Source organism: Loxodonta africana, chromosome 1, assembly GCF_030014295.1.
Source record: "Loxodonta africana isolate mLoxAfr1 chromosome 1, mLoxAfr1.hap2, whole genome shotgun sequence".
NCBI lineage: Eukaryota > Metazoa > Chordata > Mammalia > Proboscidea > Elephantidae > Loxodonta > Loxodonta africana.
Genome location: NC_087342.1, coordinates 3,530,607 through 3,548,847, shown reverse-complemented (window position 1 = coordinate 3,548,847; position 18,241 = coordinate 3,530,607). Strand labels below are relative to the sequence as shown.

Genomic DNA, 18,241 nt, shown 5'->3' with positions numbered 1-18,241 from the left:
CCTTTTCGTTAACAGCCATAGCACTTAACCGCTACGCCACCAGGCTTTCCATTCCAATATACTCATGAGGGTCTTTAAAAGGGAAGTAAGAGAGTCAGAGTCACAGAAGGGTACGTGATTACAGAAGCAGAGATCAGAGAGAGAGATTTGAAGATGCTGCACTGCTGGCTTTGAAGATGGAAGAAGGGGCCATGAGCCAAGGAATGCAGGCAAACTTCAGAAGTTAGAAAAGGCAAGGAAATGGATTATCGCCCTAGAGTTCCAGAAAGAACACTGCCCTGCCGACACCTTGATTTTAGGATTTTGACCTCCAGAACTATAAGATAATAAGTTTGTGTTAAGCCATTAAGTTTCTGGTAATTTGTTACAGCAGCAGTAGGAAGCTCATGCAGTCCCCAGGAACCAGCTCCATGGATTTGATTCAATTTTAAAGTCACCTAGGTATGAGGAGCCCTGGAGGCACAGTGGTTAAAAACTCAGCTGCTAACCAAAAGATCGGCAGTTTGAATCCACCAGCCTCTCTTGGGAGGACGGTTCTACTGTGTCGTATATATAGGGTCGCTATGAGTCGGAATCAACTCCATGGCAATGGGTTTAGTATTTTTTTTTGAGGGGGTGTATAAGAAAAACAATAAGACTCTCTGAATTTAGTCTTCTAAGGCCCATTCTTCAGGCTATTTCCAAGGTATCATTTTGAAGTACTTGTCATGGTAAGAATTAAGAAAGTCTATGTATTAAAAATTAAAATTCTGGCAAATTCCATCCCATCTCCCCAGAACCACCTACCAGCAATACATTCTACATGAGCAGAAATGTTTGATGGAGGAGAGGATGGTAGAGTAAGAATAATTTCTGCGACAACAATAGCAGGTAACATTTGAGTACTTACCATAGGTTGGACCATTTGACTTTCCCAATATTTGATCATTTTTGACCTACAGAAACAGCAGCTTCATATGGCCCGACTACCCAGTGTTATCTCATTTAAATCTTCTAAGACTTTCATGAGGAATCTAGAACTTAGATTAAGAAATTTCCCCCAAATTACATAGCTAATAATTTTCAGTTATGCAGACTATAGCCTAATAAAATACTTTATATCTAATATAATCAGTTATAAATGGGATTAAATTCCAACTTGCTAACGGTGTTTTTTTCAGAGTTGCAGGTGTAGGTCTGTATCCTGTGTCCTATTCTAAAAAGTGAGTCATGAAAAAGTTATAGGGGAAAATGAGCATCACCCAAAGACGATGATTGAAATTTGCTAAGTGGTATCTTTCCATTCAAAAGAGCATATACTACCACAGAAAAAGATGGGAGAGCATAGTGCCTAAGAGTTTGGGACTGGCGTCAGTTAATCTGGACGCAAACCGTAGCTTTACCACTTATATACCACTTGCTATTGCCTTTACCTCCCTGTTCCTCACTTCTCTCATCTAACATAGGGGAAACAATAATATCTCTTTTATACATCCAATTATTGGGAGAATTAAATGAGATAATACACATAAAGTGTGTGGAAGGGTACCTGGCTCATGGTGACACTCGATAAATGTTAGCTGTTGTTGCTGTCTTCTGCTTCTCCTTCCCCTTCTTTGTCATTATCATCATCATCTATTGAAGAGCAATGGACTCCATAGAAACTTCACAAATGAAAACGTGCGTTATCATTAATTATCAAGTTTAAGAAACCTTAGAAAACTCCTCATTTTATTTACCATAAGAACCCAATATTTCTGATGGTGAAGAGGACTTGAAGCACTTACTGCCGAAGATCAAAGCCCACAGCCTTCAATATGGATTACACCTCAACATAATGAAAACAAAAATCCTCACAACTGGACCAATGAGCAACATCATGAAAAACAGAGAAAAGATTAAAGTTGTCAAGGATTTCATGTTACACAATCAACACCCATGGAAACAGCAGTCAAGAAATCAGAGGATGTATTACATTGGGCAAATCTGCTGCAAAAGACCTCTTTAAAGTGCTGAAAAGCAAGGATGTTACTTTGGGGACCAAGGCGCGCCTGACCCAAGCCATGGTGTTTTCAGCCGCCTCCTGTGCACGTGAAAGCTGGACGACGAATAAGGGAGACTGAAGAAGAACTGACGCCTTTGAATTATGATGCTGGCAAAGAATATCGAACATAGGGTGGACGGCCAGAAGAACAAACATGTCTGTCTTGGAAGAAGTACAGCCAGAATGCTTCTTAGAAGCAAGGATGGCAAGACTTTGTCTCATGTACTTTGGACATGTCTGTCAGAAGAGACCAGTCCCTGGTGAAGGACATCATGCTTGGTAAAGTGGAGGGTCAGCGAAAAAGAGGAAGACCCGCCATGAGATGGATTGACACTGACTGCAACAATTGGCTCAAACATAGCAAAGATCGTGAAGATGGCACAGGACCTGGCAGGGTTTTGCTGTTATACACGGGATCACTATGAGTCAGCACCTAATAACATCAGTGGTAAAATGAGCTCTTAACTACGCTCTGATATTGTATGGAAAAGGATACAGTCTGTCTTAATCACTGGATTAAGAAGACTATCATGTTCATAGTCTTTTCATAGAAAAAGAATAATTAATTTATCAACAGACCGCAAAAATACTACATTAAAGTTGAGAATTACAAAGTTTGATCTAAACTTAGAATTATGTATTTGTTTGGATATCATCTGGCTAGTACCTGGTAATCACTTCTCCCTCTCATCTAGCCTTCAAGGCTACAATAATATAGTTGAAATGAAGCTATGAAAACTGCAAAAACAAATGGTGAGGACAATGGGCTTTCTTTTACATTGAGAACATGGTTAAAAGATTCCCCCTTTCTCCTCTTTTCTTCTTTGCACCGGATAGTTTTGTGCCATGAGCTCCAGTAAAGGCTCCCCAACCTGTGAGGCCCAGCACAACTCTTAGTTAATGCTGGAGATGAGAACATGAGTGTTCAGCCTATGCTAGGGTTTTCATAGGCAATCCCTCTTTGCAGAAATGTTGAAGCCAGGAGGCTTCCAATCTACCCAGGGAGGATTAAGAGTAAAGTACATTAGAATGGTATTACTTAAAAGCATCCCTAGCCTTTTTTGGGGTATTGGCCTCCTTTGACAACCTGATGAAAGCTGTGGACCATCTCCCCAAAGGAGGACACGATACCATTTCAAAGGATTGGCAACCCCGCTCAAGCGCACCTGTGGACTTGGGTTAATTAGCCTTGCTTTTTGTTCTGAGAGAGTCACTGCAGGACTGGCTGTTCTCACAAGACTGAGGACCAGAATTGGGCAATATGGAGATACGCCACATGATTCTGGACCAATTGTTAATCTATTCTGAGGACCTGGCTTTTAATTAGTAAAATTAGTACCTTTTATGGCTGTCTTAGTCATCTAGTGCTGCTATAACACAAATACCACAAGTGGAGGGCTTTAATAAACAGAAATTTATTCTTTCACAGTTTAGGAGGCTAGAAGTCCAAATTAAGGGTGCCAGCTCCTTCCCTTCATGGGAAAGCTTTCTGTCTCTGTTGGCTCTGGGGGAAGGTCGTTGTCATCAATCTTTGCCTGGACTAGGAGCTTCTCACCACAGGGACTCCAGGTTCAAAGGATGTGCCCCACTCCTGGAGCTTCTTTCTTGGTGGCATGAGGTCCCTATCCTCTCTGCTCACTTCTCTCTTTTATATTTCAAAAGTCATTGACTCAAGATACAACCTAAGCCTGTAGATTGTGTTCTGCCTCATTAACATAACCTTCTCTAATCCTGCCTCATTAACATCATAGAGGTTAGGATTTACAATACATAGCATAATCACATCAGATCACAAAATGAAGAGCAACCACACAACTTGGCCTAACCAAGTTGACACACATTTTGGGACCACACAATTCAATCCATAACAATGGCAATATGCTGAGAAGGTATATTTTTCTTTTTAAAGCACTTTGAGGTACAGTTAAAGAACCAATGGAATGAAAAAACGATGGCATTTCCTTTGTTTACTAGTCATCCTTTCAGTTGTTCATTTATTCATTCATTCAGCAAATATTTATTGTTCTCTACTGTTTTGGGCACTGGGAATGTATCAGTGAGCAATACTCACAGGTCGTCTTTCCTCATGGAACTTATATTTTGTTAGGAGAGATAGTTAAAAACATGTAAGCATCCCAACACACACTGATGAGTACAATGAGGATAGTAAGTGCAACATGATAGACAGATGTCAGGTGAGAAGGTGTCATTTAGCTGGGAATTGAATGATGTTAGATGCCAGCCCTGTAGAGGTTCCAAGGAAAAGCATTTCAGGCAGGTGGAACACCAACTGCAGCAGCCTTGAGGCTAAAATGAGCTAAGCATGGGGATTATGAAATGGAGCAGAAGGATTTTGGAGATATGCTCATAAAAGGTGTCAGGAACCAGATTATGCAGCTTTCATGGTGAGAGGTTTGGGTTTTATTCTAGTTGAGATGACCAGCAGCCACGGGAGGTTTATGTAGTAGGATCTGATTTCACATTTAAAGAAATCACAGTCGTTGTAGCTAACAAAGGGTAAGAACCCCAACTAATAGTTAAGAAGAAATCCAAAGCCGAAGTTAGGAAGTTATCTTCTGACAGTGTAATCAATTTGTCTGATGGAGAATTTGAGACATACTAGGTTGAGCAGCTAAGGGTGCAGAAAGGGATTTATGATTTATTTCCTATGTGTTTGGTCTTTAAAAGCTTGGGTTTGGCTTAAAAATGTTCTTCCTGAAAGGAAAAGGAAGCATGAGTACAGGGCAGTGATGTTTATAAAGTAAGCAGTCTTCTTTGGTGGAGAGGGGATTGTTAAAGTAACTGGGAAAGTCATCAGAAGCTGGGAACCTCGATGGCTAAGGTAGTTATTGAGAGTATGGGCCCATTTTGCTGAGGTTCATCACAAACCTGTCTCCTCTGTTTCCTAAAACCTGCCTCAGATCGTATGTCATCTAAATTCTTCTTCTGTTCCTTTTAGATATAGGCTAGGTATCCTGCCCTTTCACCACCATCCACCTCTCCAAGGAGTCAGCAGAGAAAATCACTACAGCGATTGGTAGTAGTGTATAATGTAATTTGCATGAACGTCAGGCAAGAAGGAAATCCTGTGATGTGTATAGGTGTTTCCTAACAGAATTAAAAGATTAAGTCTGAGGGGGAGATATTATACAATGTTTTGGTGGCTTTAATGAGCCACCAGGGAACCCTGGTGGCGAAATGGTTAAGTGCTTGGCTGCTAAAGGTCGGTGGTTTGAGGTATGAAGGGCTGCCGCCCTGGCCGCTCAGTGGGAGAAAAGACCCTGTAATCTGCTCCTGTAAAGATTTACAGCCTAGGAAACCCTGTGGGGCCAGTTCTGCGCTGTTCTATGGAGTTGTGATGAATGGGAATCAATTCAATGGCACACAGCAACAACAACAACAAGGAGCCACCAATATTGCTTTAAAGAAAAAGCTTAATCAATTTTTGTCTACTAATTGAAATCATTTAATAAATGGTTATCATAATAAATACGACTAAGAAATATGGCCTGTGTAAAAACAGTGACTTATTGTTAGCTTATGGACAACTTATTTTTACTGGTAAACTAGAAAATTATATTAACCATTTCTCAATGATATTCATAAACAATGCAAATTCATAAAGTATGCAATTATATATAAAATTTGTCTAGAAAATCAGAAAGCAAAAAGTGGAATCCTCTTCCAAAAGGGCATCCCTATGAAACTGTAGGTTGCAGCTTCAGGGTGAATGTGACGAGAAGAGAAAGCTGCATTAGAATTTAGGGTGACTGATTTAGGTCGTTTTTTGTTTTTTTGATTTAGGTGAAATGATAATGGATCTCATAAGGAGAATTCCTTGTATAACCTTACAAACTGTATTTCCAGGTAAACGTAAACGTAACAGTATAAAAAAAAACCATTGCCATCGAGTCGATTCTGACTCATAATGACCCTGTAGAACAGAGTAGAACTGCCCCGTAGGGTTTCCAAAGAGTGGCTGGTGAATTTGAACGCTGACCTTTCGGTTAGCAGTCATAGCTCTTAACCACCGAGCCACCAGGGCTTCATAATAGTTTAGGATCACGAAATGACCCTGTTCTGTGAACAAAAGCAATTAAATTCTGTACATAGAAGACACGTTCCAGGTCCAGTACCGTTGAGATGATTCCCATTCTTGATCGCAATGTGTGAGAGCAAAACTGAACTCCATAGGGTTTTCAATGACTGGTTTTTTGGAAGTAGATCCCCAGGCCTTTCTTCTGAGGTGCCTTTGTGTGAACTTGAGCCTCCAACCTTTCAGTTAGCAGCTGAGGGCATTAACCATTTGCAGCACCCCGGGACTCCCTAGAAGATGTATTGTAAATCCTAAATGCACTGCACTTGTTTAAATGAAGGCTTAACAACAGGTTGTTGTTGGGTTTTTGTTTGTTTGTTTTTAATGAAAGATAAACATCCTGTAATAGAAATTCCTACTCTTCTGCACCCCAGGTCCTAGGCTGTTTTAAATACTTCCCCTCCCTTTCAGTTCCCTAACTGCCCTTTTTCTGGGGAACAGAATATAAATTATCCTATCTAAATTTCAAGAATGACTATTCCCACGTGAGAGCATATCAAAGCTGAGAAGAACTCTTAACAACCAGTACTATTCACACCAGCTCATCTGCTACCTCCTAATAAAACTGGTTGTTAATCTTCCCTGATTTGTCTACATCTTTCAGGTAATAAAAGTGTCTAAACCATAATGCATTCTTCCAGAGACAATAATCAGGTAACTTAATACCTCTCTGCTCGGCGACACAATGTCCCTTTGTATCCAGGCCTGAATTGGATTGACATTTCTAGCTGATACTTTACATCAAAGGTCATTTCACTCAGTTCCCTATCAGACTTTTTTTTATTGTCTTCTAGCATATTCCTAATTCTCCAACAGATTTCTTCATCTCTGCTGTATACTGAGAGCTTCCAATTGTGTTATCTCATTGGTATATTTCATTAATTATTAAGATCTATCTAATTGTAAATTTCCCTTCCCAGGAAAGTGTCTGAAGTTCCACCATTAGAGATATTAATAATCAGAATATTGTAAACATCGAAAGTATAGTTAGCTTGGGCATAACCCTGAATAGCCAAGGAACAGACAAAACAGCCCAAGTAGCAATAGCTCCTTAACTGTAATGATTCCATAAAGACCATTCATCACTTAGTAAGCTTTCTTAAAATGGAAGGTCACCGTGAGTAAAAGTTTGGTTTCTTTCATTAATTTATGTTAAGCCATTCAACTCACAGTCATAACTACGCAGGTTGGAAAACAATTTCTAAGGCAAGAAAGTGACCAACTAGTGCTTCATATGAATGCTACATCCTGAAAAGTATCTTTTATTTTCTCTTCATTTGTGGCTACCTCTTCTTTCCCCCCTTAAAAATAAAGGCATAAAAATAATGTGATCTAATAAAAGAACGAACTTAGGAAACTTACTGAAATATAAACTGTAGTCATTAAGTTTTTAATGCTACTAAGGTTATTGACAAAAAAGATCGGACAAAAATTAAAAGCCAAGGGTACATTAGAAAATCACATCACAGAAGCATGAAAAATACGGTGGCCCCTCTAGGATCTAAAAGCCCTGAAGATACGGCACCGCTACTAGAAATGCAGGAGACAAGGTCAAAGGAAAGATCACAAGAGAATATTCAGCCTTAAAGAGGATGTCTGCTGAGAGCTGAGGAAAAGACGTATTTGGGGTAAAACTTTCACAGTAATAGAGGATTTACCAAGGTCTGAACAGTCTATAGATAGAGCACAAGTGATTTTACCTCCTAAGGAGATTTGATCATAAAAGTAGGTGAGATTGGGAGGGTAGGGAAGATTTAAAGGAAAAGGTCAATCTAGGTAGATGAGGAAATATACCTGTTGGGAGATAAATTGAAAGTTGTGGGTTCATACCTTCTATCTGCTCATCTTTATCCTGCTTTGCAGAAACAATGTGTGGACAAATCTGCAGATGAGAGGAAGCCCACAGAAAAGAAGTGAACAGTTAACTTCTCACTGGCATGCTTATTCTGATTTTTTTTTTTTTAATTGTGTTTATATTGGGTGGTTGGTTACCATCCACCGATAGAGAATAAAAAAGAAAGAAAGAAAAAGGAGCAGAAAGCAACACTACCTATGTTATCTTCCCATGTATTTTTGAATGACTCTGATCCAACTTTCAGTTTCAAGCTGCTTAAATCTATCTCACTGACGGGTCCAAATCTAGTGCTCATATGTTTGGGATAATTAAAGTCAGCAGGGTATGTGGCTCCCTAACCCAGGCTTTATTGTATAAGGGGTAAACAGCCACTCGTAATTTAGTGAGGAAGTGCAGGTCTTTCATGATGCACATACCAGCCCCACTGAAAACCCATCAATTTCTGAGCTGGGCAGTGGCATTCATAAGGCCCCTATGGAGCATTATTCCATGCCTGGAGGTCATTACTCTTCCACAGAAGCACTGACAGTTGTGATGAATGGCTGTACCTGGGAAGAGGAGTGTTTGGATGTTTAAACAGATTACATTTTCCTTTTAGAGCGCTAGACATTAGATCACATCTTAGACTGTCTGCCCATGTGGGTGGGGAAGATGGAATCAGGGCAACTCACGTGTGAACGGGTGAGGTGCAGGTGTACCAACCACCGCTTCTATTGGGAGAAAGGGGCTGGACTTGATGTCCTGTCATGATATTGTATGTGCTGCAATGGGTGGTAGCTGTATACAGCTGCTGAGACACTGGCCTGTCAACAGGCGTGAGATTCTGTCCATCACTATTATCTACAACAAGACTCATTACCTGACAGCCAGTAAACATCCCATTTACACCATCTGCAATGAATTAAAAACTGACAAAAAGAATCAGGATCAGTTAGAGTTGCAACGTGATTGTCAAGTTCATTTTCATCTCTGGAAGTCCTCTGGTTCTTTTAGAGACTTTAGGGAAAAACATATGATGAAGAAACCCAGAAGAAAGCCTAGCTGTGACAGATCTGACAACTGTCAGGTTTTTAACCAGGAATTTACAAATACAATTAGCTCCTTAAAGTGTCAGAAAAGTCCAGGCCTTTGTCAATTCTCTTTTCTGCTCTTCCCTCTCTCTGATTTCCTGGCATGCTGAAACTGGGAGTCAATGTTTGATACTTCTAAATCGATGCTGACTATAGTGAGAAATATTTCATAAAAATGTACATTTCAACATAAACTCTAAGGCAAAGCTGCCACTATTTCCAGAAAGAAAGTGATGATTCGTTTCTAATTTACGCGTGCAGTGATTTCTTTGGCAAGTGTGAATTCCGTGTCCTGCAGTAATGCTCTTTGTGGCTGTTCCTCCTTGAAGCAGTTGTTGGGGTATTAAAATGATACAGAGGTCTACTGGGACTTGAGGTTATTTGATTTACATATAAGGAAACTACCTGTCTGACCAGATTATACCTGTGGGCCATCCACTGGTGGGAACTGCAGAGCAAAAGATGAACTAGAGGTCACAGGCACAAACCACATTGAGGAACAGTAGAAGGCTTTGACATTTATTCATACGCATCACCTTTTAGTAGCAGAATCTAACATTAGTTAATAATGTTCTTATATCTCTTCATCAGATATTCCATCAACGAAGAGATAACTTTCATGGTAGTTCTTAAAGATGGTAGTTCTTGGTGTTGCCCAAAGTATTGCTCAGAGCCAAGAGACCAATTCTGAAAGGAGGATATTGAAGAGAAGCCTTTCTGAAAATAGCCCTGGCTGTGCAGTAGAATCTCACTTCCAGAAACCCATCTCTTCCTCCCTCAAATTGCCCTTGTGGTAGTAATATAGGAAGAAGATTATATATTGCCTCATCTCCTTACAGAGAAAAGGACAAGTGCTATGGGAAAGCTTTGTTTCTTGTAATCATCCCAGGCAGCCCCTGCCTTCAATATTTCACTGAAGAGGTCCTTGGTTGCCTTTAGAAAGTCACTCTAGTGAGGGAGGAAGAAACAGAGTAATGAAAATGATGACCTCATCTGGAAAGGCTTTCTAACCAAAAAGGATAAACTACCTGTGACCGCCCCCATCCTCAAATCTCGGTGGATCACCAGAATAGAAAGGTAATATGGAAGTCATAGCTGCCTCTTAAACATTTTGCTTGGTAACTCTTCTATTTGATACTGCAATTTGGTAGGTAGCATCGTCTCTTTATTATAAACTCATCTTTATGCTTTTAGGGGGTATGGTACAAAACTCTATGTAGGAGATGCTTAGGGCTACTGACTTTCCATATGCTAGAATAAGGAAGATACATTTCACATTGTGGGAATAAGGAAGCTATTTTGCAGAATCTAGCAAGGGACTGAATGAGTTTCATTCTCCCTTCCTCTTCCCATCTACTCAGTTCTGACCTTATACACTGTATGAATCCCACTCAGGCTAAGTTAATTGCTGATGGTATCACAGAACTATGGAAGTGTAGACTTGGCTTTTCTAGAAATAAAATCTGGTTGTATTTGAGCCATCTCAGTCCTGGACAGCCCATTTTCAAACTACAAAGAGAAGGAATGTACCAGATAAGTCATACTGTGGATTTATAATATTCATTTTAGCTACTATAAATTTAACTATTTAATAATAAGGCTGGGTTATGAAAGCTGTAATGCATTTCTGTAGCATCAGGAAAGGGGAGGGCAGCATACTGTGAGAAGGTGTATGTATAATCAGACACAAAATCCTGATTCTTTACTGATTTGCCAAGGACCAAAGAAATAATTTAAGAATGATGGTAAGATGAGGCCAAGTATTTGGGAAAATGAAAGTTAAACTATGCTTTCATTTATTACCTTTTTCCTCGAAAATAACTTCTGCATGCCATAAATTAGTGTAAATTGAGCAGTTATTTTAATGAAGTGCTAATACTTTGTGTACCACATCACAGATTTATGTGTAAAACAAAATGGTGGAGTTCTTCAAGGCCTTTATATGTCACTAATGGGGCAGGTCTACTCTCTCCTATAGGGTTGCTATGAGTTGGAACTGACTCGACAGGAACAGGTTTGGTTTGGTCTTAATGTCCACTTTCTGCGGCAACCTCATGGTAAAGTCTTAAGCGCGATTGCTTCTCCAGTTTAAATGTCTAATTAAATATGAGGCATTACTCGCAGTTACTCACTTGGCAAAAAAAAAACAAATATCCCACGAAAGAAACAGAAAGAGGGTAAATTTTGAAGCTACAGCAAGGCCTCTCCTTAGTGTGACCCAGCTCCAACAATCCAACTTGGATTTAGTTTTTGTGGTTATATAAAATAATGGGGTTGAAAACAATAATTCTGAAAATGAATATGCACCACAAATTAATAAGCACAATCTGTGTACACATCAAATATTCCAAATTTCCACCTTAGACGTGAAGAAACAGAGAGAGGCCATGTTTGAATGTTTGAATGCCCTGCCTGTGTGTCTAGCTTCATTTACTGTACCAAATACAAGAGGTTTTTGTTTGTTCGTGTTTCTTTAACCAACAACAAACACGAATCAAATTGCCTGGTATAACAGCCAGTGGCCACATCTGCAGCACAAACTTTTTTTGTGGAAGCTCCCAAAGCTCATAACCATGGACTGAACCATAATTATATTATTTAGAAATCCATGTCAGAGAAAAAGCTCTTTTGACTTTAACCATTTCCTAATTAATTTGGGGCTCTCTGGAAACAGGCCATAGGAATGTTTTACAAAGTCTCTGTAACTTTTCTATTATTTTGATGACTCTAAAGTAGAATTGATTAGTGAATGACCAAGGGAAGTCAAAAACCTCACAGAGACAAGTAAAAATTTCTAAAAGGTACCACTGTCTTTGACTGGATGATCTTTTTGGACTAGATTTCCTAATCTTTGATGGCTTCTCTCCTGATGACCATTCTCACAGAACTCTAGCTAGAGACAAAATAATAAGGAAATATGGTTAGTCTATGTGATAATGCATACTGGCATATCCACAGCTTCCTTTTTTTTTTTTAGCTGCAGATGAATTTCCATTTATTTATAGAATTAAAGGTGTTTTTAAACAATAAGAGTTCTGTCAGCTTTATTTCTTTAAGGACCATATCGAGAAGTTTACAATATGGGCACAACCAGGGTGCAAGTGTTCACTTTCGTTTCTGATTTTAAAAGTAATGTTCTTTATGGGCTGGGAGAATATCGTACATTAAATATGATAGGATGAGTGTCATTTTACTTAGGTTTTTTTTTTTAATTTTTATTGTGCTTTAAGTGAAAGTTTGCGTATCAAGTCAGTCTCTTATACAAAAACTTATATACGCCTTGCTATGTACTCCTAGTTGCTCTCCCCCTCATGAGATAGCACACTCCTCCTCTCCACCCTGTATTCCCCGTGTCCATTCAGCCAGCTTCTGCCCCCCTCTGCCTTCTCATCTCCCCTCCAGACAGGAGCTGCCCACATAGCCCCATGTATCTACTTGAGCCAAGAAGCTCACTCCTCACCATCCTATAGTCTAGCCCAGTCCCTCCTCACCATCCTATAGTCTAGTCCAATCCCTGTCTGAAGAGTTGGCTTTGGGAATGGTTCCTTTCTTAGGCTAAGAGAAGGTCTGGGGACCATGACCTCCGGGATCCTTCTAGTCTCAGTCAGACCATTAAGGTCTGGTCTTTTTATGAGAATTTGAGGTCTATATCCCGCTGCTCTTCTGCTGCCTCAGAGGCTCTCTGTTGTGTTCCCTGTCAGGGCAGTCATCAGTTGTAGCCGGGCACTGTCTACTTCTTCTGTAGAATATTTTTAAGAATGGAAAGTGAATTGTTATTCATGGTTTCCATAGGAAAGCATTCATTTCTCTTGAATAGCCTGCTTTTATCTAACTCTTTCTTCACTTGGTTGCTTATATATCTATCCTTAAAGGCCTATCTTAAATGCCATTGGTATGAAGCCCTTCTTGCCCACATCTCTTTACTACTCCGCATGCAAGGAAGATCACCTACCTATTGCTCCTGAAGACCTTGACTAACCTTTACTTCTTTTATGGAACTATTATTATTAATTTGCATCATTGTCCATAAATTTGTCTAATCCCCCCTGCTAGGTGTGAATTCTTTAAGTAAAAAAACTCTCCAATATTCATTTTAATCCCCTGCAATGCTTGGCACAATATCTTAGCCATAATAGGGTACCAAAAAAAAAAAAACAAAAAACCCATTGCCGTCGAGTCAATTCCAACTCAAAGCGATCCTAAAGGACAGAGTAGAACTGCCCCACAGAGTTTCCAAGCAGCACCTGGTGGATTCGAACCACCGACCTTTTGGTTAGCAGCCGTAGCACTTAACCACTCTGCCACCAGGGTTTCCCATGATAGGATACTCAATAAATGTTGTTACTCGGATTGAATCTCCCTAATTATGCGCTGGGAATTTTTCTTGAGAATTTCCCATAAGATATAATGAAAGAAAAAAAATTTTTTTTTTAAAGAGAGACTGATAAATAAAAGCATCTCTATGTTCAACATTAGAAATACAATAGAATAATTTTTAATCCTTGTGAGACACAAGCCACCTTTGTTTTCAGACCCTTACGCACTTCCTACTCCAGACCCTCTTTAAAAAAAAAAATTATCTCAGGTAATTTTCAGCATCGTATGGGCAAACGGTAACTTACAAATTATAAAAGTAGAACAAATTCATAAACTGGAAAAATAAAGAGATTAAGAACAGGACCAGAAAATAAGAAATTACAGTTTTCTTCCTCAAGTGTGAATGAAAGCCCCTGAAGATGACAAAAAAAAAAAAAAGACACCCTTACTGCCTTCAAGGCTTCCTCCATCAGTGAAGAGGAAGTAGGCTGAAGAGTGGCAGTTGTGTCTGGTGTCATGCTTACTCAGAGCTGTACACAAATCAGCTTCCAGTCTGGACTTCAACCAATCCGTAGTCAGCATAGATCAGCTTGATAAATGTCTATGTTCTAGGCAAATCATCAGCCATACTATGGAAAAAGTAATGGAAATAAAACCAAGAGGTACTAAGAAAATATTTTAAATGCATAAGAAAAATTGGATCCTGTATAATAAGGGAAAAATGAAGATAGAGTTTTATAGAGGTAGAAAGAATATATTATGGAAGGAAAATTGAGGAAGCACAGACAGAAAAGCAAAATAGTAGAAATGGGATGGTTGGAAACAGTTGTTGAAGCAAGAAAAGATGTCAGCTACCACGTGCACTTCTTAACTGATAGGCTTGACTGCTCGATCACCAAAAAGTCTCATAACAGTGTCAGTAAAGAAAAAGTCAACTTATTAGCCACTGTGAAATCAACCCTGCTCACAGCGTTCTAGGAAAGAATATCCTTACTGTGATATTTAGAGAAACGAAAAGAAGAGAAAGGCTCAAAGGAGGACCTAGTAAATCGTTTATGTCCTAAATGGGGCATCACTAGCACTTTTATAGTTTGGTGGAAATTTTTGTGCGAAAACCGAATTTCTGTTTACCAAAAGAAAATGATGCTATAGCAGGGAATGATTGTCTTACATAGATTAAGGTCCAGGGAGCCATTGTGATACCAGTAATAGTACCACGCTAAAAAGAAAAAGGAAAAAAAAATAGCACTGAAAATGTATATTGAATATTTAACATTAATATTTTGTCACTGATATGATAACATGTTAGTAAAGAAAGTAAATATAAGACTGATAAAAGATAATTATTATATATAATTTCCCTGTTCTACTAGGTCACCTCTACAAAATTAACACTGAATCCATCTTAAAGAAAGTATTAGATCATACCTAACATACACGGTAGCCTGCTTAAGAAAAAGTCTCAGTTAAAGTTACAAGGAGTAGTGAATGGGAGCCCATAAAGTATTCTTTGGTTGAATAGATATTTAGTGAAATGTCATAAAAAGATTCTGTTTCCTTGAATAAGAGGAGCATCTGCCGTTATATAGAATAGCTATAGAATGCTCATTCTTCTTATTTTCTCAGTAGGCAAAGGTCAGAGTAGTACTTTGGTAGATTAAGAGGCTTTCATATGTTTATTTCTTTGGGCACTTTTTTTCTTTAGCCACTGTGAAGACTTTATTTTCTTACCCAAGACTAGTTTTCTTCCAAACAGGTTTTCAGGTCTTGAGAAACCCATTCCCATCAAGTCAATTCCGACTCACAGTGACCTGATCTCACAGAGTAGAACTGCCCTGTAGGGTTTCCAAGGCTGTAAATCTTTACGGAAGCAGACTGCCACATCTTTCTCCTGTGGAGCAGCCGATGGGTTAGAACCGCCAGCCTTTCGGTTAGCAGCCCAGAACTTTAACCACTGTGCCACCAGGACTCCTTCAGGTCTTACTCATTATGAAGTAATGATATTCCTCTATTTGTTTTGGTGCTCCTTTTGCTTTATATTAACATTTAAGAGATAGTCCAGCCATGTTTTTAAAACTTGACTCCTGTTGGTGCATTCGTAGATGAACTCAATTCTGGGACTAACTGACCTCCTCGGGCTTTTCAGCTCCTTAGATAGAAGCTGCCTGGGGGAAGTGGGATGACCTAAGAGACCAGTATGGAAGGCTGAGTACTCCCTACGGGTTTCAGATGAATTGATGACAAAGGCCACTGCCTGCACAGTGGCTTGTGCAGAGTTAGTGCCAGTTTTCCTTTTTCCTCTCCCCTGCGAACGGGCCGGAATCCACAATATGATTGACTTCAGTTCTGATACCATTGCCGTCAGGTCAGAACCTAAGGAAGGCAGAGACTGGGTATGCTTGTCTGCACCCATTCCAGGGAGCCACGCCATTTATTATTGGAACTGACCTGAATGGAAATTGAAGCCCACTATAACCAATTTTTTTTATAACCAAAAGCCATCTTATTCATCGCCTTCATTTAAATATAAAAACATGATTTGAGAAAAAAAAAAAAAGATATCCAAGTACACTAAGAAAATGAATTTGATTATAAATTGTGTTGAGATGGCACTTCTATCGCTGAAGAAACCACTGTTATTAGGTAGCCTAACAATTATAGCGATAGAAAATGAATATAAAAAACAAAAAATGTGCCTTTTAAACAGTATTGTGGAAACCCTGGTAACGTAGTGGTTAAGTGGAATGGCTGCTAACCAAAAGGTCAGTAGTTCAAATCATCCAGGCGCTTACTGGAAATTCTATGGGCAGTTCTGTAGGGTCGCTATGAGTCAGAATCGACTCGGCAGCAACGGGTAAACAGTATTGTAATAAGGCGTATTTTCTGTCCAGTGGTGAATCTCATCTCTCCTTTATGGTAAATCTTACACTAAGTAAGTAGTTTATGAATACTTGTTTAAGAAGGATATGAGTAATTGAAGGGAAGTTGTAGGGGAAGCAGAGCATCACTCTTAAATCCACCTGTCTAGTTTACATACGCATATAAAGGCACACACAGACATCATCCTAATCATTGATTACGTTATAACCCTATCACTGACCAAAACAGCTTCCACTCCACCCATCCACAATGGAGTCATTTTAAAGTCGTTTCTCTCTTCCCCCTTTACATTCATTTAGTCAGTCACTAAATTCAGCCAGTTCTCCCCAAACTACATCTCTTCAGCGGGTCTCTTCCTTCTCCTTATTGCCATGGTCCCACAGTGGGCCTGGAAATAGTGACCCTTAGCTCCGGTCTGAACTCCTGGAAATAAACCACCATTCCTTCAGGCTGTTTTCATGAAACAACCCTTTCAAAGCATCTAGAAATAATTGCTCACCTTTTTTTTTTTTTTCATTTTGTTTCTTGCCTCAGGATTCTATACTGCTTTTTTTCTCCCTATAGATTAAAAGCCAAATTCCTTATCTACCTGCAAAGCCCCCCTACTACTAATTACCCCCCTTGGCCTCCTCTTCTTCTCCAACTCTGTCATGGATTGAGTTGTGTCCCCCAAAAAATGTGTGTAATAACTTGGTTAGGCCATGATTCCCAGTATTCTGTGGTTGTCCTCCATTTTGTGATTGTAATTTTATGTTAAAGAGGGTTAGGGTGGGATTGTAACACCACCCTTACCCAGGTCACATCCCTGGTCCAAAGTCAAGGGAGTTTCCCTGGGGTGTGGCCTGAACCACCTTTTATCTCTCAAGAGATAAAAGGAAAGGGAAGCAAGCAGAGAGTTGGGGACTTCATACCACCAAGAACACAACACCAGGAGCAGAGCATGTCCTTTGGACACGGGGTCCCTGCACCTGAGAAGCTCTTCGACCAGGGGAAGATTAAGGACAAGGGCCTTCCTCCAGAGCTGACAGAAAGAGAAAGACTTCCCCTGGAGCCGATGCCCTGAATTTGGACTTGTAACCTACGAGACTGTGAGAAAATAAATTTCTCTTTGCTAAAGCCATCCATTTGTGGTATTTCTGTTATGGCAGCGCTAGATGACTAAGACAAACTCCAGGGTCCCCATCAACTTCAGTTTTCCCTGAGGGAGGATGAACAAGGGCTTTGGTTGAGCGGTTTGGCAGTGAATAAGTTGGTTCCTGAGCTCCAACTTGCCCCTGTAGTTGACCTCCTGCTCTTCATATTCCTGCTTTCTCTATCTTAGCCAAGTCCATCAGCATGCCCTTTTCCATGCCCTTGTTTATGCTATCTCTCCCTTCTATGATGCTCTTGTCTCTCCCTTTGGAAAATGTATATTCATCACTCTCTTTCAAATTTTTTTTAAATCCTATTTATTACCCTCAAGTCTTTACACACTGTGTACATGCCCACTTTTGTATTGATCTGTAAGTGTTAAGCTGTTTGGCCTGTATAGGTTTTGTTATTTTCCCATCCCCAGCAAAATCATAAACACCTTCAGGGAGTGCACCAAACCAAACCCAGTGCCGTTGAGTCAATTCTGAGTCATAGCGACCCTATAGGACAGAGAAGAACCACCCCATAGAGTTTCCAAGGAGCCCCTGGTGGATTCAAACTACCAACCCTTTGGTTAGCAGCCGTAGCACTTAACCACGATGCCTCCAGGGTTTCAGGGAGTGCACAGCATCTCCTTAAGTACGGTACAGAGTTGGCCACATAGTACTTCTTCAAGTGAGTGTTTACTGACTCATTAACAAAGCGTATGACCACTGGATATCAGCCAGACATTTGGATTCTCCAGTCATAATTTTAAAAAAACTATAAAAGTAGTTGTGTGTTGCATGAGGACTCACTGCATGCCTGTAACCTGCTGGTCCAAGACAGAGCTTGAGAATGTCTGAGGAGCACTCAGGGCTCTCACACAG

The 18,241-nt window shown here is 39.8% G+C and overlaps 1 protein-coding gene across 50 annotated transcripts in view; it reads left to right on the top strand.

Moving 5' to 3' along the window:
- Positions 1-18,241, top strand: part of ZBTB20 (zinc finger and BTB domain containing 20) — a 1,035,663-nt gene that overhangs the window by 776,105 nt on the left and 241,317 nt on the right. The gene's annotated exons all lie outside the window — the stretch shown is intronic.